The 23,942-nt window shown below is 43.1% G+C and overlaps 1 long non-coding RNA gene across 1 annotated transcript in view; it reads left to right on the top strand.

Moving 5' to 3' along the window:
• Positions 1-23,942, top strand: part of LOC119236174 (uncharacterized) — an 87,702-nt gene that overhangs the window by 11,201 nt on the left and 52,559 nt on the right. The gene's annotated exons all lie outside the window — the stretch shown is intronic.

Below are 23,942 nucleotides of genomic sequence, written 5' to 3'. Positions count from 1 at the left end.
CTATCACTCCTTTTTGTATGCCATTACTTCTTTAATCCTTGGAAGACCCAGAGTAAGGAGCAGAGAGTTACTATAAATGGTTACTATGAGTTGCTTTTCTTGAGGGGACATTAGAGAGACTTTATTTACTCTGAAAAACATAGGTTACTATCAATTTTTCATTTGTCACAATGGAACATTAATCAGTTTTTGTTATGAAATAAACCACAAAATCTGAGTGCTATACAACATTAAGTGTTTTATGCTCATTGGGCTGCAGCTTTGCTGAGGTGGCCTAACCTTCCTAAAATCCCATTGGGTCTCTTTCCTCTCCATTTCATCTGGAGAAATAGGGCTGAGGATCAAATGCAGGTCTGCTCCTTTTGTCTGACCCTACAACCCATTCTGGAGAGCCAGAATCTACTAGCAATATGTTCTTTTTTTGGCAGAGGCTTGGACAAAGGAAACAAGGGAAGTTTTTTACATGGAACTGGTGTGTTACCATTTTTGCTTACATTAGATTAAATGAAACAAGTCATATGGTCAAGTCTGAGATCAGTAGAGGTGGGAAGTCATGGAGGTTGTGGGAAGGAGTGAATACTTGCTGTATAGTAATCTACTACCATAAGCATTGCTTCAGTACTTAAAAAATGTTTATCAAGTGAGGAAAAAGAGAATGCTTAGCATGGATAGTTTAAATTGTGTTGAGCGTATTCCAAAGTCACTTTCAGCATGTCTTAAAAATACAAACTCCATATCTACAATTATAATGAGCACAGTAATATTAACATGGACATTTAATTAACCAGAGTACTCACTCTCTACTGGGGCAGGTAGGAGTTTATACCAGCTTGGCTTATGCTGCTTGTGGTGTGACATTCTAAGCATAATGCAGAGACTGTTTAATGGCCCCATATACATCACTGCTACTTGTGTGGCCATCTGCAATCCAAGGAACTTAAATCATGAAATCACAGATTCCCAGACATGGAAGGGCTTTGTGGTAGTCAGGTGCCTCCTAACTGACACGGGCAGCTGCTTTTGCCAATTATAGTCTATCTTGATTGGGTGTGTCTGACATTGCTGGAAATAGTTATGGAAATTAACATTCCTTCATTCAACTAATGGGGACAGTGATCCCTTCAGCTGCGACTTACCTGAGTGTACAGTAAGTTAGTGGCCCAAAATGGATGGGAACATGGATAATTCAAATGGGCCCAGAACCATTGACTTCATTTTTCTGCACAAACGTCAAGCATATGGACTGTTTGAGAATACTCATTAGGTCCTGAAAACTCCATTACTCTCTTCAAAAAATGTATTGACTTCTCTTTTTTCTACTCTTTCCTTGGTCTTATGAGACCCAAGTACTTATTAGACCAACTACCTCTGAGTCCTGCGGAGAAATATCACATGGCACAGATGCTGTTAACATTCCTTAAACCAATGGTCAGGGAATAATGCCTGTTTGGATTTCCTTTCTATTCTAGATAATTTAGAAACTTTCTGCCAATATAGCTCATAATTGCATAAATGAATTGTTTTATTAAGAATTTTTTTGTTCAGATTAAGAATCGTGTTCCTCAGGTTTCAGTGATTTACCTATCAGTTTTTCCATTTTGCTATGTCTACTTATACCTCTAAAATCAGTTTACTTTAAATAGGTTTTAAAACTTAAAGAAAAAATACTGGATGGTCTCACTTATAGCAGGAATTAAGAAAACCTAAATAAGGGACCAGGAAAAATACTAATTATAATTAAGAAAAAATCAAAATCAACAAGCAGCTATAAGCCAAAGACACACTGCGGGGGTGGGGGGGAGAAGGAGAGGAGGGATTAGGTCAAAATAAGGGGGGGGGGGATTGTATGGGGAATAGAACCAAAATGAAAATGCATACATTGTGCAAAGATGAAAAATGATGTAAGAATTATATAAAATATAAATTTAAAAAAACAAAACTTAAAGATTTTTCTAGGCAATGCTGTATTACTATTATAAATATTATAATTTTATCCATTATAAATGGATGATGATTATTGCTTGCCATAACTATTTAGACAACTGTAAGAGTAAATATGGGGGCCTCCCGGTGGCGCAGCGGTTGAGCGCTGGGTTGCGAAGCTGCCCGCAGCCTCTGAAGTGCTGGTTCGATCCCCGGCTGCTCCCCGGCCACCGGAGGAGGGTCCCACATGGCGCGCAGACCTCTCCTGCCGCCGGCTGCTCCCCTCAGCAGTGTACTTCGGTCCTTCTGCCTGCTCTGCTCCCCGCTCTGGCTCTGGTGAATTCTCTCACCCTCCCATGCTTCTGACTGTACCCAGTGCTTGTATAAATAAATAAATAAATAAATCTAAAAAAAAAAAAAAGTAAATATGGGCCTCCCTGGTGGTGCAGCAGTTGAGCACTGGGTTGCGAAACTGCCTGCAGCCTCTGCAGCGCTGGTTGGATCCCCGGCCGCCGCCGTGTGAGCGTCCCACATGGCGCACAGACCTCTCCTGCCACCCGCTGCTCCCCTCAGCAGTGTATTTAGGTCCTTCTGCCTGTTCTGCTCCCCACTCTGGCTCTGGTGAATTCTCTCACCCTCCTGCGCCTCTGACTGTACCCAGTGCTTGTATAAATAAATAAATCTTAAAAAAAAAAAGAGTAAATATGTGTGTGTGTTTCAAAATGCACGTAGAGTCATTCCTGTCTCATAGTGGGAACTACTTACTGTCTTCCTTTCCTCAACTTTTTTTTCCCCCAAAATGTCCCTCATGAACGTATATTGTTAGGCAGTTGGGGATCTGGATAGTATAATTGTTCCCAGAATAATTTACTGATTGATTGCCTACTACATGCTAGGAAATGTGACAAGTGTGGGTACAAGGAAGACTGAGTAATTGAACTTGCAGTTAAAGACATGGATTCAAGCCCTATTTCATCTTCTTTGGATATGAACCTCAGTGTCCTCATTTGCACATGAGGTACATGTCATGTATGCCTATTTTAAATAACATATAAGGAATGTCATAATGGCTAGTGGGAAAGCCTTTGAACTGATATTCCTGCTATAATGTGGCATATATTTTCCTGAAACACTTTGTATTCTGTAGAGTTGTATATTAAAAATATCAGAAAAGGTTCAGAAGTAGGGTTGGGGCAGTTCATTGAAACCTCATACAATATTGTTACCACAATGCTTAAATCTAAATATCTTAATGCAAATAACAGCTCTAAAATATATCTATAAGTTCTGACTAAATACATATACACACACGTACATACTGCAGGGAATATAGGCAGGGAGGAGGCTGCTGGAAGCTTAGAAATGCTCAAAGATGGGGTGCATCAAGCAGTAAGCTCTTGCAGGAAAGAGCGTGGTGGCAAACAGCGCGGCAGGAGAGTGGAGGGCTAGAAAGCTTTTTCATCCAGTGCTTCCAACTACTGTATGCCTCTGTAGCAAATGCTACGCTGTGTGAGTGTAATTTCTCACTAAATAAATTCTGTTTGTGAGTGGAACAAAATGTTAACATCCTTGGGAAAATAAGTGTGAATAAAGTAACTTGCATGTTACCCTGCTCTCGCTCCTCTCATTATCAGTCCTACAGTAACGTTCATCATAGTATCCTGTATTCTAGCAGGGAAAGCCACGTGTGCAGATGGGGAATCTCAAAGATAAAGGCTTTGAGCTCTCAATTGAGAGAGCATGTCCCAGTTCCAGGCTTCATGAGTAGAGCAAGCAGACTCCCAGAGGTAGAGTTTATTCAGGGACCTGTGTCTTCCCCTCTGTGCCTCCTTCACTCCCTTCCCAGGCTGAGCCATCTATGTCCTCCACCTTTCCTTGTTTTCAGGGCTGCTTTTCCTCACTGTCCTGTGAGATCCTTGAGAGAAAGCGCCCTCACAATTCTCAGTGTGTTCTGAGGACCCACGCAGACGGGAGCAGAATGGTCACATTATAGTTGACGTCTCCAGGAAAGAGCTCTGGATTCACAGAGGGACTCCTGTGCTCATGGAGGGCATGAGAACTACTGGACTGCATGGAGATGAGGATGGAGGTGCTCTCCCAGAACAGGGACACATCTCATTCAGCTCTGTCTAGAAGTCAACTGTTCCTTAATGAGGTGGGACTCCTCGGTGGGTCCCAGTGTTACTGTATCCACAAGAAGGTCATGCTGGGTTAGCATGACATCTTCCTCCTGGGGCATTATCCCCTCCTCTCTCCTTCTCTCGCTCCCTCCCTCCTTTCCTTTCTCTTTGGTGCTCTCCTTTTCTTTCTTTTAACAAATGTTCCATGCCAGACACCGTACAAAGTCTTTGGGATGGTGGGGCAAAAAGATGTGGGATCTAGCATCATGGCCCTTTGTTATTGCCTGGAGGTTAAATGTTTAACCTCTGGAGCTAGATGGCCTGAATTTGATATCTGGCTCTATATCAGTTTGACTGAATTTCTCTCTGAATTGCTGTTTCTTCATATGCAAAATGAGGATCATAATAGAACCTATTTTAGAGGGTTGTTATGAATATTAATTGAATTGATATATAAAGTACTTAGAATAGTACCTGATCCAGTAAGTGCCCAATAAATATTAACTATAATTACTAGTCTTATGGTTACTGTATATAGATACTAAATGATTGAATATAAAATCATAATAAGTAATAAATTAGTGTGTAAGTAAAAAGGACTTAGTGGAAATTGCTTATAACCTGGAACATGTTTTCACTGTGCTGTAGCTAGAGGATGTAAATATTATCTGATGTGGGGAATTGGGACATGATGACCAAGACTGGGGCCTAGATAATCTCTCTTTACCCTCTGCTTTTGAAGGTGAATAACAGTGAAGACTTTCTTAAAGAGGTCGACCTGAAGAGGGACTATAATAGAAAGGTTATAAATACTGACATGGGAGGAGAGTGGTGTGGGAGGGGCATTCCAGGCCAAGGAAAAGCAAGAAAGAGCCAACACCAATGATCAGGAGTTGAGGACCTTCCCTATGGGCTCTGATTCTGCATTTGGCCAAGTTTGTTAAAAATCCTTTGTTCCCTGCTGGTCAGTTGAAGGGCTCCCAGTGGGAAGCCCTCAGCTTGTGGCTTTTAGGCACTGGAGACTGGACACTGTTACCATCCATATTCTGATGAGAACTCCATTTCTTCTCAGGTTATTACTGTGATCTCCACCACAGTGCCATGTCTGCCCTTGAGCAAATTAAAGAAGGGAAATTTATGTTTCTATAAGTTTGAATCAGTATATGTTACCAGCCACAAACAGTTTGGGTAACCTTGGTCATGTCATCTCATTTGCCTGTTTGTTCATGAGTATTCATTCAGTGAATACCCATTGAGCAAGAAGTGTGTGCTGGTGTGACCTAGTGGATAGGTCTCTTGGGCACTCAGTTTCTCCATCCATAACATGAAGGCTCGGGTCAGATCACTGGTTTTCAAGTGCTGTGCTGACACCCTATCCCCATTTTATGAAACAAATTAGAGTGGATTTAAGGTTATTTAATAGTTTCAGCCTCATTCTCTGATACACTGAAAAACTTTCTCAAGTGGGAGATAAAACAGTGTAGTGTCTACTAGCAACTGGTAATTTTTAGTTTTTCTCTGCTTTTTAGAGTATTAGGGTATGTGAGCCTCACTTACCACAAGGTCTCCATAGAAAGAGTTGAAGACTGATGAACTGGATGTTCTCCAAGGTCCTTTCTGACATTCTCTGAGTCTTGAGTTTCTTTTTCTTTCCCTCTTTTCCATTAACACCACTTCAATTGCATGTTTCCAAGAACCCACATGGTTGTCTTCCTTGTCAGTCTCAGGGATTATGCTGCAGTCATGCTTAGCGGTTTCCCTCCTGCTTGATTCACTCTACAGGGCTTTTCCAGAGCCCTCATTTCAATGAATCTTAATTGTGTTGTATGAACCAGTCCTGAGACTCAAGGTCTTTACTCCCGATAAAGCATCTACTCCACGAATTAGTGAATTCTTTTTTTTTTTTTAAGATTTATTTATTTATTTATACAAGCACTGGGTACAGTCAGAAGCATGGGAGGGTGAGAGAATTCACCAGAGTCAGAGCAGGGAACAGAACAGGCAGACTGACGAAATACACTGCTGAGGGGAGCAGCAGGCGGCAGGGGAGGTCTGCGCGCCATGTGGGACCCTCGCCGGCGGCCGGGGATCGAACCGGCACCGCTGCAGCACCAGGGGAGGCCCTGAATTCTTAATGACTATCAAGAATCCTATCAGGGGGCCTCCCTGGTGGTGCAAGGGGTTAAGATGCAAACTATGAAGCTATCCACAGCAGCACCTGTTCGATCCCAGGCCAGGGAGCTACCCACATGGCGCAGCAGAGCTCTCCTGACTCACCCACTGCGCCCCTCAGCAGTGTATTTCAGTCAGTCTGCCTGTTCTGCTCCCCACTCTGTCTCTGGTGAGTCCTCTCACCGCCCCCACACCTCTGGCCTGTACCCCAGTTCTTGTATGCATAAATAAATAAGTAAATCTTTTTTTTATAAAAAGAATCCCATCAGGCACACACATACTTGCAATAATCTTTGGATTATTTGACTTCTTTTAAGGATTCATTCATTTAACTTGTTTTTTTTTATTGAGATATCATTGGTTTAGTGGTATAGATTTATACCCCTTCAGATGTATGTTACCCCACTATACCTACCACCAGAGCACCAAAAAGTATTACTTCTTAAGATGTACTTGCTAGATCCAAAGTTATAAGCAGGTTTCGTGCTTTTATTACCAACTTCCAGATTGCTGTGGCGCTTTTATTTTATTTCAGTGGTAATATTGATGATAATTCTTGTGGCAATTATTTATATTATCCTAACTAATTATCAAGTCAAGGATTACTTACTCTCTTTTTTTTTTTTTTTGGGGGGGGGTGGAGGTATCAATATCCTTTGCATCCCAAACTCCAGTAGTTTGCCTAAAGCCACTCAGAGAAAATGAAATGTTCCCGCTGCGGGTACCAGCAATATCATGTGTTATTGGACACTCTACTTTTTCCCCACTTGAGTACCAACTTGGTTTGGGCTTTTCTGTGATGAGCAGGACAATGAGGATGATGATAACTATAACAACCCTGTGAGGGTATTATTAGTCCCATTTTCCAGATAAGGAAACTAAGGCACAGAAAGGTGACACACCTTGCCCTCAGTCACACAGCTAGGAATTAGCAGACAGGATTTACATCTGGTTCCATCTGACTCAAAGCTAGTCTCTTTTCACAGAACTATATGGCACCACTCCCCAAGTGGACGTTCAGGGTCAGGAGCCTCGTGGGAGAAGCAGGTCTGTCAAGTTCTGCAGGGCAGAGCTGTTTATCCCTGCAAAGGACACTCATCGCTGCACTAATTACATTAATTGCTGCCCACTCTGTGGCTAGGTGGGTGGCTAACAACACCTAGCAACATGTTAATGATGCCTGGGCCTGCCTTTCTGCATGAAAACATCTGACTCTTTTTTTTTTTTTTAAAAAAAACTCCTTCCTGTGGTGTCCAAAGATAGTAATTATAGATTCCATTGGTAGGAAGTTAGCAATTCTCTACCTTGTAGGGGAAAGGTCAAGAGTGTGAACTTTGCCCTCCATCAGCCTTTTTTACTGGAAAGGGGAGGGAAGCTGAAGATTTATTAACCATCAACTATGTGACACTTTATTTAAGGAATCTTTTATAATCCTCATGATAGCTTAGAAGTAGGTATTATGTTATCCTTGTTTTGTTTGCATGGGAACCCAGTCACCTGCTTGGGGTCACATAGCTAGAAAAGGGTAGAAACAAACTCAGAACTCAGGGCTGTGGTAGAACACATCTCGTCTCCACACGTTGCCCTACCCCACAGCATAATCAAGAGACCATTTTCTTCTGATGCCTGGAATTGAATTGCACACCAGCAGACCCAGTGTGCATTTCCAGAGAAGACATGAGGCATTGGGAATTGGTATTTTATGGAGTTCTCTATTGCTAGGGGATGAATATTTGACCTATAAGCCTTTAGATCCCCACACTTTTCCCCAGCTTCTCAAGGATATGTGAATAGACTTTTCCAGTTGACTTTTTAGAATTAAGTTGGCTTTGTTCATTCATCATAATTGGGTAAGTGACTTACCTACCCCCCAGATAACACAGGCTAATTTAGGAAGTTGGAATGACTTTGGAATGTTGGGTATGTGTGTACTCTATGGGTGTGTCCATATCTATATGTGTATATATACAAGTCAATAAATATTGGGGGTGTGTGTGTGTGCGCACGTTTCTGGAAGTCCTAGAGAACTGGTAGACTTAGATGATTTGCTTCTTTCATGGATCTATCTGTAAATGAGCTTTAAAAACATGTTTTACTAACATTCAAAACATCTACATTATCTAACGACACAGGGCAGTGGTTAAGATAGTTCACTGAGACTAGGGGTTGAATCTCGCCACTGTCATTTACCAGCTGTTGTGACTTGGGCAACTCACTTAACCTCTCTGGGCATCAGTTTTCTCATTTCTAAAAATAGGGATAATAATAGTTCTGATGTCATGAGGTTATTGTACATCAGGGAGGTTTCTGAGGGCAGGGATTATGTCTAAATACTTTTTTGTTCCCAGCCAGAATGAGGTGTGGGAAGAGCCGGTTCTGGACTGAGAAAATCCCTTAACTAATTCCAGTCCTCCCATACTGACTTGTGTGGCCTGGTAAAAATTATTGAACTTTTCTGAGCCTCACATTCCTTATCTATAAATTGGAGACTCATTATTACCTCAGTCTTCTGTCACATGATGAGGTGAGATTTATGAAGACCTAGTAGAGTGGTTAGCACACAGGAAGGATCCATTCTCCTTTTTCTATCTTAGAGTGTTAGATTCACCCATTGGTGACTGAGTTCTTGTTTCATGTGGAGGACACATCTTTCTCTTCATTTTTATTTTCTCTTTCCCACCATTTTAAATTCTTTCCCTTCCCTCCTCTTCTTATTCTTTCTTTTTTTCCTCTCTCTCTTTAGCCTGTTTCTATCCACTGTGACTCAGACCCTTCATCCAGGCCACCACCACCTATGCCCTGGATTATGGCAGCAGCCTCCTCACTGACCTCCTCTGCTCTGCTGGGCTCTGCTATTTTATTCTTCTCATAAATGTGAACCTTCCATACCCTGAACCAGACATGACTGTCCTGTGTCAGTCCCTCCACTGCACTTACAGCAGCCTGTGGCCCTCAATAAGGCTGTCTGAACTGTTTTCTGGCACATTCTCTGACCTGGCTTTCTAGGTCTCTTAAAAAAATTTTTTTTTTATTAGGGCGATATTGGTTTATAACACTGTATGTGGTTTAAGGTTATAGATTCACACCTCTTCAGACATATGTTATCACACCACACCCATTGACTAAGCCCCACTAATCCGCTGCTGGGTCCCCTACGCCTTTCCTTTTCCCTGCATCCCCATTCTACTTCTTTTGGTAATCACAGTTCTGCAGGCAGATTTCAAGGTTTTTTTTTTTTTTTTTTTTTTTTTTTTTTTTTTTTTCCTTTTTTTTTTTTTTTTTTCCTTTACAGTATATTCCACATTTGGGTGAAATTTCCCATATTTGTCTTTCTCTTTCTGGCTTATTTCACTTAGCATAATCCCTTTTAGTTCCATCCATATTGCTACAAATGGCAAGATTTCATCTCTTTTTATAACTGAGTAGTATTCTGCCTGCGTACACACCATTTCTTCTTAATCCAGTCATCTGTCTTGGGCACTTAGGTTGTTTCCATAGCATGTTTAGTGCTCTGTCTCTGGCTTTGCTCAGCCTCCAAGGCCGCCTGGCTGTTATTGGAATTTTCCAAGTATGTTCTACCTTCGGGTCTTTTATACTTGTAGTTCCCTCTTCTTCCAAATATCTGCAGACTTCATTCTCACTTCCTCAGGCCTGTGCACACATGTCACTTTATCAGAATGACCTTCCTTAATGCCTCCAGTCACTCTCAATCCTGCATTTTCTTTTTCTTGGTTAGTACTGACATAGTATACATTTATTCATTTACTTTTTTATTGTTTCTCTTCCACCACTAGGATATAAGCTTTATACAAGCAGACTTCATTGTGTTTTCTGTGTGTCCTCAGGCTGGCACACAATAGGTGCTCAATAAATACTTGCTGAACTCATGAATGTGTGTGACCCCCTCTATGAAATGTAAAGGAAGAGCCTGTATAGATGTTCCCGGTGATTCCAGGCCTGAATGGCCCATTCACTAGCATTTATCTTACCCGAACCAGGTTAAGGAGCAATGAGAAAGAGAATCAGATGTCCTTAGGAGCCCACTTCCTTCACTCTCATGCCTTGGGGACCAGTGCTGTTTCATCTATGGCAGTGTCCCCTCCATGCTATTCTGTGCTATTCTGGTTACAATGTTGTTTGGAATCCCCATGGCAGCTCTACAGTATGATTATTTGTGCTAGTACAGAATGCATCCATTGCAGATAAAGATCCCTGGAGGTTTAAATTTAACATCATCACAACATAAAGTGTAGTGGTCTAATGAGGTGAAAACTAGCACTGAAAAGGACCCTGATATCAGATTGAGCCTGGGGTCTGGAGTAGGAAGGGTTCTAGTCCCAACACCACCACTCACAGTGAGATCTCAAACAGGTTACCTCAACTCTCTGAGCCTCAATTTCTTTCTCTGTAAAGTGGGCCTACTTTAATAACAGACACTCAATAGTATGTGTTATATGAAAGTTGACTAAGGGTAACACCAAGGGTCTAATGGCAAGTTCATAGTGAGCATGCAGAAGAAGCGAGTGCTTTCCATCCTGACTTTACACAATGGGGATGTTTTGATAACCTTTTGTCTTTTGTTGACCTTGGCCAACCTTTAGGATAGGCAACTCAGCTAAAAACAGAGATGTATTTTTTAGAATAAAAGCGCCATGTGATTTTCATGGTTGTCCTACTGTGTGCATATTAGGATTGGAGATTCTCCAGTGGGTAGGACATCAGGGTAGTGAGAAGCAGTTTCTGCTTATATTAGTTTCCTAGGTTTGCTGGAACAAGTACTAGGGGCTTGATGATGTCAAGTGACAGACAACTATTCTTGCACAGTCCTGGAGGCCAGAAAATCTGCAGTTAAGGTGAGGGCAGGATCATACTCCTGTGGAAGGCTCTAAGGGAGAATTCATTCATTGCCTCTTCCAGCTTCTGGTGCCTCCTGGGGTTCATTAACTTGCAACAGCATCACTCTGATCCCTGCCTCCATCTTCACATGGCTTTCTCTCCGGGTGTCTATGTATCTTCGATCCTCCTTTCCTTTGGGATAGGATGGACACTAATCATTGGATTTAGAGCTCACTCTAAGTCCAAACGATCTCATCTTGAGACCCTTAATTATATCTGCAAACACTGTTTTTCCAAGTAAGTACTGAAGGTTGGACATATCCTTCTTGGTGGGGGTGGGGGAGAAACACTGTATCAGCTTCACTATAACATACTCCAGGAATTTCAGATTAGGCAGAGATAGAGCCACATCACTGAGCAATCAGAATTTCAGGTACAGAGTAAAACAAGCCTTTTGATCCAGAACCATTCTCTAAGCCCCTGTTGAGCTGGGTGCCCTGAAGTAGAACTGACAAGGCACAGCTCCCACCTTGAAGGAATCCCACAGACTGATAGGGGACAGAAAAATGAGCATTTTCAGTTCAGCATGGAAGGGTGGTAATGGATGTGGGCTGTGATGCTGTGGAGGATTAGCAGAAGGTCTGGGCTACAACCCAGAGGATTGGTGGTCAGAAAAGGCTTTCTGGAGGAATGATATTCTTGCCTGAGGCCGAAAAGATGAGGGGGTAGGTGCCAGACATGCCCCAAAGGGGAGGAGATCTCGGGAAAAGGAACAGAGAAAGACAGCCTGGCCTCTGTGAGTCCCGCATAAAGTAGGGGGTGGTGGGCTGGAGAAGTAGGCAAGGGTTGTGTAGGGTGCTGGAAGTCATCTAGAAAGTAATAGAGAACCACAAAGAGATATTAGGGATGTGACCATATCTGCATACTAAGTAAAATTTGGGGAGAGCCTTTAGTGAAAAGTGATTTTCCAGGAGATTTGAAAGTTGTATTTATTACTTACTTATTTCTTGAAGAAGTATAACATAGCTGCAGAAAAGCACACAAGTCGTAAGAGTGTGGTTTGATGAAGAGTGGGGCCCTGTGTGTATACCACTAGGTTGTGTGGGTGTAGGGATAGTCAGTGCAGAGGCAGAATAGTGAGTTCTGGATGGGTCAGTGACTCAGAATTCCTCTTCTTTTTCCTCTGGAGAAAGAGGAAACAGAAAGAACCTAGGGTCTGGAGTAGGAAAACTCAGTTTTGAGTTCCACAGCTGTGTGAGCTCAGGCAAGTACTTCGTCACACTACTCTTAATCCTCGGTTTTACCATCAACAGAATGGGCCAGTAGTATCTGGTGGGTGAAGGTGAATAGGACAAAGCTGGGGGACGCTGTCTCCGTTAAGTAAAAACAATCATTAATAAGATTGTTGAATTCTCAACTGTCTCAGATCTGGACTGCTTCACTTTACCTACTTCCCTCTCCACCTAACAGTCTTACAGATGAATGAGGAAGGGAGGAGGCACTTTTGTTCATTTCCCATTCTAAAATATCTCTGCCAAATCTGGAGTGTCCCTGCTGCATCCTTCCTCATCCCTGTTCTTCCTGCTCACTTCTGGCCCTCGTACCCAACCAGGCTCAAAGAGGCAGAGGTCATATGGTAGCTCCAATTTTAGTAGTTTGAGGATCCTTCACACAGCTTTCCGTAGTGTGGACAATAATGTAAAAAAATTATATAAATTAAAAAAAAAAAAAAGAGGCAGAGGAGGGACAGCAGGGAGTTAGGCTCTTTGAAGGGGAGGAGAAATCTGATTCCTGTCTCCCAGTCTTCCCTCAAGTCAGCTCTCTCCTACTCTGCCCTCAGTATTTGGGATTATGATGTGTGGTTGGGGGGAAACACAGAAGAGAAACATGACATTCCCTCTCCATCTACTGGCTCATTTGTTGAGGCAAAATGAAAACAAGTCCATAAGAGAGAACGCCAGCTAAGGTCAAAGTCTTAGTGTTAAAGGCAAAAAGCCCCAAAGGAGTTGAGAAACAGCAGAGATCACTTCATCAGGTAAAACACCAAAAAGAAGGTGAGTTTAGCAGTTGACTCTTCATTTCTGCTCCCAGTCCAGATTGTTGGCACTTACACAATGCATATCTTTAAGTGTCTGTGGCATGGCAGACCATTCTTTGACATGCACTGTCTTATTTGATCCTTGCAACATGAAGTAAAGCTAAGTATTATAATTACCATTTTTCAGAGGTGGGGACTAAGATTTCCAGTGACTTGCTCAAGATCTTACCACTAATAAAAGAAGGAAACAGCTTTGAACCTACTTTCATCCAGTTCGAAAGCTCCTGCTCTTTCCACTCTGCTGCACCATTTCATTGACTGTGCGTGGAAAGGAGCAGCACGTTTCGTCGACTGTATTGCATTGCATGCATTTTTAGTATTTGTGTGCACATGTCAACAGGCATGTTGACATGCCTGCTGGGTGAGTTGTAATGATTGCATTTTGAGTGGCTAAATGCATTTTCTCTGGCAAGGCCTGGCTCAAGGAGAATTGGAAAGTAGCTTACAAGCCCACTGTGTGGGAGGCCAGTCACACAGAGCAGAGGGCTGGTCCTTAAATAAACGATTGAGAAATGGCTCAGTTTAGCTCTGGTAGAACTTTATTTCACTTGGGGGGGTGGAGATGTGGGGAGAGGTTCTGTGACTATTGTATTTCCAAAGCATAATTCATTCTCCATTTCTTAAAACAAAAAGGGGAACTAATATTTGTTTAGCACCCACTATGTGCCAGACATGGTGCTTGGTGCTTTATGTGCATGACATCATTTAATTCCCACAAACCCTGCCAAGGGGCCACCCTTTGAGCCACTGTTTGGCCCAGGGGGCAGATACAGGAAGGTGGGGCTTTTTGCTGTGGATCACCCAGCTGGTGTGGAATAGAGCTGGACCTCCTGCCTAGTGCTGTCCAGATGACATTTTAGTTTTCATTAACTATGACAGGGAAGCAGGACCTGTGGCCTGATTGAGCATGCAGTCAGAGAGACCTGGTGTGTGCAGAGTCTAAAGGGAACACTAAGATTTGAGCTGGTCTCTGATAGTCTCCCAAAGACCTCTGATCCATACTCACTTAATAGCATAGAAAGTGCAAGATGTTTTCAGAGTCATTGGAGAATATTTGGCTTCTGAAACATTTGAGTCACCAGTTCCCTTTAAGAGTAGATGACAATTTTGAATACCTGAATGGTCTTAATTTTTTGCACTGGGAAGACAGATTTATCTTCTAGAAGCAGAATGAATAATAACGACTGATGTCTTTGCAACTCTATGGCATGTCTTTTCAAATTGCTTTTAAATCTCATAAAAGTAGGGAGCAGTAGAGAGAGAAGCTGGGGATCATGAGCTCTTAACATGGCTTGTGGGGGATGGAGAAAGGCTCATAGCATGGGCTATGCAACCATGGGTACATGCCACTCACTTCTCTGCCCCAGTGTTCTCTTCTGTCAGTTGGCAATGGTAATAATGTTCTCTTTTCCCTGCTCCCGGCCCCAGGTGGCTGCTGTGAGAATATGTTGATGGTTTTGGAGCAGAATCCCCATACAGAGGAAGTGTCTGGGCAAGAGTCAAGAGACACTGCCCTCAACTTTGCATCTCTTTCTGTATGTCTGTCTTTCTGTAAAATGAGGGAATTAGAATAACCTTTTATCCTCTATAGTCCCTTTTGAATCTAACATGCCATGATTCCTATCTCTAAATGGAGAACTAGCAACAATTTTGAAGAGATGAATGGCTCTTTTAATATGTACCTATTTAGTTGTTCAACAAATATTTAATAAGAGCCTACCATGTACCAGGTATAGCATTAGGCAATGGGTGTAGTGACCAACAAAGCCTCTGTAGCTCTTGCCCTCATGATACTTCTGGTCTAGTATGGAAAGTTTGAGAGAACTTTCTCATCTCAGATGGCTGAAGTGCCAGGACTCCAAGAGGGACAGTGTTATCTGAAAGAGCTATGTGTGCAAATATTTGTAGAACAAATACTTCAATCAGCACCTTAAGGAAACTCTTGGTATGACCCTAGATTTGGGGAGCAGTTCCTAGGAGTCAGGAAAGGTTGTGGGAGCTGTGGTCAAGAGGGTGTGTAATTGCTAAATTGTTTGTTTGTTGAGACACCTGAGAGAGGTAGGATCTGCCCCTACCTGCCCGGTTCTCAGGAGGCCATTTACTGGGAACAAGGATGGCTTCCCAGGCTGTCTTTTTCAGGGGGTGGAGCCAGGACAGTTGCCAGAAACCAAGGAGATAAGAGTGGCCAGAGAAAAATGCCAGTGTTAGCAAGACATTTGGCAAAGCCCAGATGACCCTGGGAGGTTGTCGAGTCCCATAGAAGGGAGAACAGGGGCCCAGTCGGGGAATAAGACCATGAGAGCTGGCCCAGTGCTGGGGTCAAGAGGCTCTTGAAGAGGTGGAAGGAACCTGGGCTTAGGAGTTGGAGACTGACTTGGGTTTTAAGGCTGGGGAACCATGAGCAAATTACTTCTCTGAACCAGCTTCCTCCTGTGCTAAATAGACTTTATAATGTTGGTCTCTCTGAGATATCAAGAGGTATGTCTTTGGTGCTTAAAACGGAATGATTGGCACTTATTATATTCCCAGATCCTGTTTTTGTGCAAAATTGATGAGAAAACTTAGGATTTTGTATTATTCTCAATATAAGTGAAATAGTAAAACTAGACAGTGGAGTTAAAGGGATTAGCTCTAGTTTGAATTACCTACTAATCAGCTGTCTGACCTTAGGCATTTTCATCCTCTTTTGATACTTGGTTTTCTGCTTTGTTAAATGGGGCTAATTTTAATATCTTTTCTCATTCATCTATTAAACTTTTATTGAATGCCTTTTAGGAGCAATCTGATACCTGAGGACATAGGGATAGGACACAGTCTGTCCCTAAAGAAGCTCACTCTCTAGTGGGACAGAACATTAAACAGATACTTACAATAGAGTAGAGACAGGTCTGATCCTTTTTGAGTGGACAGGGAAGACTTCCTGGAGAAGGTGGCATCTAAAGCTGAGTGCTGAAGAATGGAATAGCATTTAAGCAGGTAAAAGTAGCAAAAGAAGCAAAGAGCTGGAAGGGCATTTCAGGAAGAAGGCATTGCATGTGGAAAGGCTAGGAGGTAAGAGGTACAGTGAATGATAATGTGGCTAGCTGAGTATGCTTTTCTGCAGTGTGGACTTGAATAAAGGTAGTAGGAGACAACTGATGGAGTCTACTAAGACTACTAAGCAAAGGAGCTGGAATCACATCATACATTTGCATTTCAGAAAGAAAACTCAAGTGTTTTTATTCCCCCAAAGATTTATTTATTTATGCCTACAAGAGCTGGGGTATAGGCCAGAGGTGCAGGTGGGGAGCAGAATAAGCAGACTATTGAAATACACTGCTGAGGGGAGCAGTGGACAATTCAGGAGAGGTCTGCTGGGCCATATGTGGGTCAGCTCCCTGGCTGGGAATCAAAATCATGCTGCAGTGGCTGAGACTTTAACCCCTGTGCCACTAGGAAGGCCCAAGAAAACTCATTTAAATGTGCATGTTTTGAGTTGTATTATGGAGAATGTTTAGAGTAAGTGGATTCTTTTCTCCTCCATTTCCCGCTCACACATGACAGCTCATATAAGATGAAATAAACCACAGAAGCATGGAAGCACACCTGGTGTAATGTCTGGTACATAGTAGGTGTCTTATTATATATGTTCCCCATTTTTAAACATAGTCCCTGAAAGAAGAATTCCCTGGCTTAAGTACAAGTTGGAGCAAAATACACTGGGGTGTGGCTGTTTGTATTTTCTGGCTGGTCAGGTATAGCCTACAGGATTTAGGTCAAAGGAAGTTCTCCAGACAGTACAGTTTTAACCAGTTAATCTGGGGTTTCAGGGAAGGCAGTTACAGGTCATACTCTCCTTTTTTCAGGCGGCTACTCCTTCCCAGGGTCTTGGTCTTGAAAACTTACCAGAAATAGGCAATCCTGTTAACATGTCAGTGTCTTGCTTCCTCTGCAAAATGAGTATGAAATTACCTGTGTTCCTGACCACTCAGGGGGATGCCATGAGGATCAGCAGAGTGTAAAGCACACAAAATAAAGATTACATTAAGTAGTGCCTACCTTGGACTAGGCCTTTTTTTACAAACAGGTTTTATTTTTTTATTTTTTTAAAGATTTATTTATTTATACATACAAGAACTGGGGTACAGGCCAGAGGTGTGGGGGTGTGAGAGGATTCACCAGAGACAGAGTGGGGAGCAGAACAGGCAGATCTACTGAAATACACTGCTGAGGGGAGCAGTGGGCGAGTCAGGAGAGGTCTGCTGCGCCATGTGGGTAGCTCCCTGGCCGGGGATCGAACTCGTGCTGCAGTGGCTGCAGAGAGCTTCATAGGTTGTGTCTTAACCCCTTACTCCACCAGGGAGGCCCAGGTCTTAATATTATCCCTATTCTTCAGATAAAATAACCAAAATACAGAGAAATCTGTCAGTCACTCAGGGGCACAGAGTAAGTGGCTGTAGCTAGAGCCCAATCTCTTAATGGCTACACTCAGACAACATGACACTGTATGGGCCAGATGGCTCTCCTTCGAAATCCACCATTTGCTACCTTAGCTCTTAGTTTGATGCAGTGTGCAGGGAGGTGGAAGAAAGAGAGAAAGGAACAGTGTTTTGAGTCTAAGAAAGTCTCTACCCCACTCCTAATCAACTTAGAAGCACATTGGGAAATGGATCTTTGGCCCATGTTAAATTGACCTATTACCTCTCTGTTTATTGCACCAGTACTGGTAAGGACAGGGACTGTGTGCTGGTCATATTGGTGTCATCAGGGCCCAGTACAGTGCCTGGTGATCAATAAACACTGTGAATAAGTTCCTTATTTTGCTTGCCTGAGTTTTTTGCCCAAGTTTTCCTCTTAACCAAAAGGTCTTTGAAACCCTAGGGTGTATCTTTTCAAATCTTTTCGGGCTCATTAAAGTGGGGAGCAGTGAAGCTGGGGTATCATGAGCTCTTGGCATATTTCCTGGGGCTCTTAGCAGGGGTCTAAGAATTGAGCATAGGATCCATTGTCACCTGAGGAACTCCAAGGGTTTGCTGGGTGGACTTAGGTTCATGAGACACTGTCTGGGCCAGATGGTTTGAGGTGAGCCCACCTGCCTGATGACCCATCAGCAAGTTACTTGAGAACCTCCGGCATATTTAGCAACCAGCTTTCCTTCCTTGCCCCTGGCAGGAGTTAGGCCAGGGAAAGTGAAGAAACCTGTTTGGGGCTTGGCGAGGTGGGCGTGGGCGGGGTCCTGCCGGGAAAGGGGCGGCTGGACCAGTTTCCATTGCTCCAGGACCGGATGTGGAGCCAGGACTCTGGAGGAGGCTGAGGAAATGTGCGCCCTGGGCGCACCTGTACGTGCTCCAGTGCAATGCTGGCTTAGGCAATGATACGACCAGGGGCTCTGGGTCAGCAGTCACCGGGCATGCGACTTCCGGCTGCTAAATCAGGCAAGCGGGCAGTGCAGCTGCAAATCAGCTGACAGGTAGAACTGGAAGAGTCATTGGGCATGAAGTCTACTGGGGAAGGAAAATGAGGGAAGGGGCTGTGCCTAGAAACAGCTGTGTAATCACACTGCTGTCCTGGTGTGGCCACAGCACATTTTTGTACCTTACCCCTATGCCTCCCTGGGACAGTAGTGTTGGGTGGAAAGAGCTCATGCCAGATTTGTGCTTGAATCCCATCTACACATTTTTGGACAAGTGACTTTGGCTGTCTGTGCCAGATTCCCCCCAGATGAAAGTGGTCATACTAACCCCAAAGCAGGGTGTGGGAAGTCAGTGTGACTGGATGCCTAGCACTACATAGTAGGTGCTCATAAGACAAGGTTCTCTTTCCTTTCTTTGCTTAGGATCCTGATTTCACTTGCAGCCCTGAAACCTGCCCTACTGGCTACCCTAGGACAAGGAGCTGTGTGGCAGGAGGCCTGGTCTGGAAATAATTCATTTGCGCCTCAGTTAGCCAAACTATCAAATAGGATGGGGCATGTGGGAGGATTCCGAAGGCTTCCTATGGGTCGTTTCTGTTATCCTAGGAGGGCATTTCAATGCATTCTTTCATTCCTGTATTTATTTATTCACAGATTCCTATCAGGCAAAGGCCGCCTCTAACTGCCTCCCCAGCGACATTCCCGGTTTGTCCATACAAGGCTAGCCTCCACCGGCTGCCTTTTGTGTAAATAAAGCCACAGCCTTCCGCCTGCAGGTTGCCGCGGGTCTTGCTCGCAGAGCTCGTCAGCCTGTGGGGGAGGCCGGATGGGGTGCAAGCGCCGCTGAGCAGGCCCAGGAGGCTGGGAGCCTGACACGCCCAGACCCTCTGGCAGGGGCAGGGTGCTCAGAAGCCCTAAACTGCGGAGGAGAGAAGAAATCCTGGCATAGATGTCAGAATTCCCAGCCTTTGGCACTCTGCTGTGGAGCTCACCCAGCAAGGGGCAGGCTCTTGAATCCTCCCAGTGGCCCTGCAAGGAATATTCTCCCCATTTTATACACAGGAGACTGAGACTTGGCAAGTTTAAATGGTCTGACTATTGTCCCAAAGGCAGAACAAGAAATTCTAATAGAATAAATCTGGTTGCAAAACCCGGTCTTTTTCCCACCCCACCTGTCACCAGTGAGATTGTAAAGTCTTAATGGGGAAGAATAAAAACAAACCACAATGAATCAGATTAACAGACTAATGGGAGTTGTGTCTCATACTGGACTCGAATCATAGGATAAACCACAGACTATTTTTTCCTGGATGTCGATTTTACTCCTTTAAAATTAAAAAAAAATAATATCGAGTCTTAATAAAACAATTAATGATGCAGATTTATATGTAACTCAGAATCATTTTAGCAGAAAATAGGAGACTTCAAAGAAGTTTCAAGCTGTTTCCACATCTCTCACTTTATGCTCAGTTGTGCAGATACTGATATTGATGACACCACTTACACAGATGAGGAATCTGAGAGCAAACCAAGTCCCACTTAGAGTTAGAGGCACAGTGGGAAGAGAATCGAGATTTCCACTATTGGCCTGGGGTGCTTTCTGCATGGGGGCAGGGGTCATGTTTGCAGATAACTTTTCTGGGATAGCCTCCGCTGGTCTTGTTCATCCACCCAACCTAGTGGGGGCTATTGTGAGTAATAGCTTTCCTGGGGCTAAAAGCAAAAGGGTTATATTGCTGATGGTTGGGGAGGGTGGTGGGTGAGTGAAAGTCCCTGGTGTTGGCTCTGGTGTCGGTGGGGCCACTGCTGGGGTGCCCCTGGTGCAAGCAAGAGAGCCAGTTGCATCCTGCTCCAAATCCTTTCAAATGTCCCACTGACGCAGGACACCAGCACAAGAGACTGTGCCCCTGTTTCAGATCAGCTATGCCTAGGACAGAGAACCCCTCCCCAATCTTCAGTCCCAGCAAGGCCTAGGAAGACAAGCAGGCCCTGTGAGTCTCAGGCATCTGGGACCAGTGGCCCTTGGGGGCATGTGGGGACAGTCAGTTTGGCAGGCTTGGGCTTAAATCACAGGCCCTGATGGTTGCTATCTGTAAATTCTTGAGAAAATTCCTTAAGCTTTCTCTAGCTCAGTTTCTGCATCCACAAAATGGGAGTTAGCAACACTTACCTCATATAATTGCTGTGAAAAGTCAATGCATGCTTATCTGTGAAGGCCTAGAACATTTTTAAAAAAAGAATTAGATGTTGTGTTTAGCTATTATTGCTAGGTGGGTCTGGGTAGGAATTCCAGTTAAGCCAATTAAAAACCAGATGCCCTGGGCAAGTGTACTTTCTATAGTTTCCCTACCTGAAAAAGGGCACTTCATTACACTTTATATCACAGGGTGGGGGTGAAGACAGATGAGTTCCTCAGCATCTGGGAAGTCCCTAAGTGATTATGTTTGCAACTCTTATTTGCCAACACTGTCTTAAGCAGTTTGTACTTATTAGCTTATTTACATCTACGATTACAATCATAGAATTGAATAAAAGAAGTATTACTGTCATTCCACTTTACAATAGGAAACTGAGGCACTGAGAGGTTAAGTGGTTTGTCTAAGGTCACACAGTTACTAAAGAGGATTTGCATCATAAAATCTGGTGCCATACTCCATATTTCTAATACCTACCAGACATACCAGACACTATTCTAGGTACTGGGGCTGCAGCCAGGACGAACATCACACAGTTACCATCTTGACAAAGGGCAGGGTCTTCATTCTGTCATTACTGGTGTTCCTTACGTAGGTCTAAGCATTGTATGTATATTATTGTATTTTAGATGCATGCATGTGTGTGCCTTGTACATAGTAGGTATTCAACATAGTTAGTCTCCCTCTTCCTGAAGTGTGGATGTTAGTTGTTAAGGTGATAGAGCATTTTGTGTTCATATACCTGAGTTCTTTCTTCCCTGTACTTAGTGATCTTCCAGTTAAATAGAGCTTTTAATAATAATAATTGCTTCTGCCTCTGAGAATTACTGCCTATGCTGTGGAGTTCCCAGAACTGAAGGTGAATTTACTGTATTTATCATCTCCAAAACAGCTTACCATTATGATGTTTTTTAGTCAAAGCACAAAATTCTCCCTCACTTGCCCTCCCTCCTTGGGGTCCGTACAATAACTCTTGCTGTAAATGGCTAAAGCTGTTAAATATAGAATGTAGTTTTTCTTGGGATGCTAGTGTAAGCTGTAGTTATATTCATTGCTTAAATGTTATGATCATTTCAAACTTGGCTTTTGCTTTTGAAGCCTTGAGTTAAATGTGGAAAAAAAAAAAAAACCATAATGATTGGAAATAAAACCGTGCAGTGGGTAGGTTTCCAGAGTAATAAAAAACAGATTTAAATTTTAAAAGATTTTAAGCCTGGTCTGGTTCCAGGCAGAATAGCCTAAGTTCCCATCATTCATCGTGGCTCTATTCAGAGGGTCAAAACTGCCTTTAGACAATTCAATGAACAAAATTGATGACCGAATATTTCATTGTGAGTTTCCCTTTGTAAATGAGATACCATGTGGAGGGAATTCAGTACATGGTAGGCACTCAGGGAGGAAGCTGTTATGACTAGGGACCAAATGCAGAGAGAATACTGAAGACACTGTACTCACCTGATGTTTACTAAACACCTACTATGTAGGTGAAGGTTGCTTGCAAGCCTGTAATTTCACGTAAACCTGACAATAAATTTATGAGGAAAATATGTTACAGAGGAGGAAGTTGAAACTCCAAGATGTTCATTAACTCACCCATCTCACAGGGAACAAGTGGCAGAGTCTGAGCTGGAATTTGAGTTAGACTCCAAGTTCAGTCTCTGATTTACAGCACCCCTCTGCTTTTTCCTGGGTGCCAGCTGCTGGTTATCTTAGAGCTGGAGCCTCTTTTATAATCCAGGTGACCCTGGATAAACACAGAAACTCATGCCCTCTTTTAATAAGGTAAATTAAAAACACTTTATATATCATGATTCAAGAAAAATCAAAGCAAAGGAACTAAGTTTTTGGTATTTTGTTTTTAAAGAAAATACTCATGTTTTTGGTTCTAGTTCTTCAGCTTCACCTACCCCAGCGGAGAGCTGCTGATGTGTGCTCTTGCCACTCCCACCTCAGTTATTTCCAGAAAGCTGAGTTCAGAGAAGAGTGACTTGCTATAGGTGAGCACTTGAACTCAGGCCTCTTTGACTTCAAGTGCACTGTTTGTCGTCTGAACCCGCTGCTAGCCTCTTAGTTCGGTCTCTACCCATGGATTAGAGACTGACTGACTGTCACCTGTAGCTCCAGAATGTGTCTTCCTTTCAGCCTTTGCTTAGCCTATTCCTCCTGTTGGTTGTGTGAGCTCCTACTCCTCAAGATTCAGCTGAAATCAGCTGCCTCAAGGGAGTTTTCGGACTTCTGTGCCTAAATAAAGGGACTTATTCATCTTTCTTGTCTGCTGTTATAGAAGTATCTCCTGGCATTTATTAATACTTAAATGTTATTAATCACTTTTAATCTCCCTGGAAGTCCCACCACCAATATCAAAATTGTGGTAGTTGGGGTGAAATCAACGTCCGTTTTCTGTAGAATGCATATAACAAGCACTCAGTAAATGTGTAAGAAATAAATATACACAAAGTGAGTATCATTTTCAGGTGATTTAATTGAGATAGTCTTGAGTCTTCACCCAGACTGTAAGCTTTCATGGACCACAATCCTCGGTTGAAGCATTAAGCAGTGACTGCTGGTTTTTCAGACAGTCAGTCTCTATCTTAGAGACTTGCCCATGGGATTGAAGGTGTCTATCTTCCAGTTTCCAGCCTTTGCCTTTGTAATCTTTCCATGGCAAGATTTTATTTTATAGACAAGAGAGGAGCATTTTTCTCCCCACTTATATTTATTTATTCAAAAAATAGTATTCACTGCTCTCTCCCAGGTGCTCTTTTGGGCACCGGGGATATAGTAGTTGGCAAGGTAGAGAAAGTAACTCCTCTCATAGCATTCACACGCTACTGAAGGGGAAAGACAATAAATAAGTAAATGATAAATGTATCAGTTCAGATGGTAACAAATATTATGAAGAGAGATTAAGACTTCAAAAAGACAGACACAAGTGGGCAGATTATTTTTGCTGGCAAGGTCAAGAAAGGCTCTTTGAAGAAGTGGATTTGGCAGAATGCAGTGAAGGAAGAAACCAGGTTAAGATTGGAGGGAAGTGTTTTCTAAGAGGAAGCAGTGAGTGTAAAGGCCCTGAGGTGGGAATAGTCTCAGCAGGTTAGAAAGGCAATAAAATGGTTAGAGTGACAGGAGAGACAGTAGCTGGGGTGGTTGTGGGTTGTTCTCAAGGCAGCTGCTGGGGTCAGATGATATTTTGGCAGGTGGGGTAA

The sequence above is a fragment of the Talpa occidentalis genome, unplaced genomic scaffold (genome assembly GCF_014898055.3).
Source record: "Talpa occidentalis isolate TD23 unplaced genomic scaffold, MPIMG_talOcc4v2.1 talOcc4.9, whole genome shotgun sequence".
NCBI lineage: Eukaryota > Metazoa > Chordata > Mammalia > Eulipotyphla > Talpidae > Talpa > Talpa occidentalis.
This window is presented reverse-complemented; position numbering and strand designations above follow the sequence as displayed.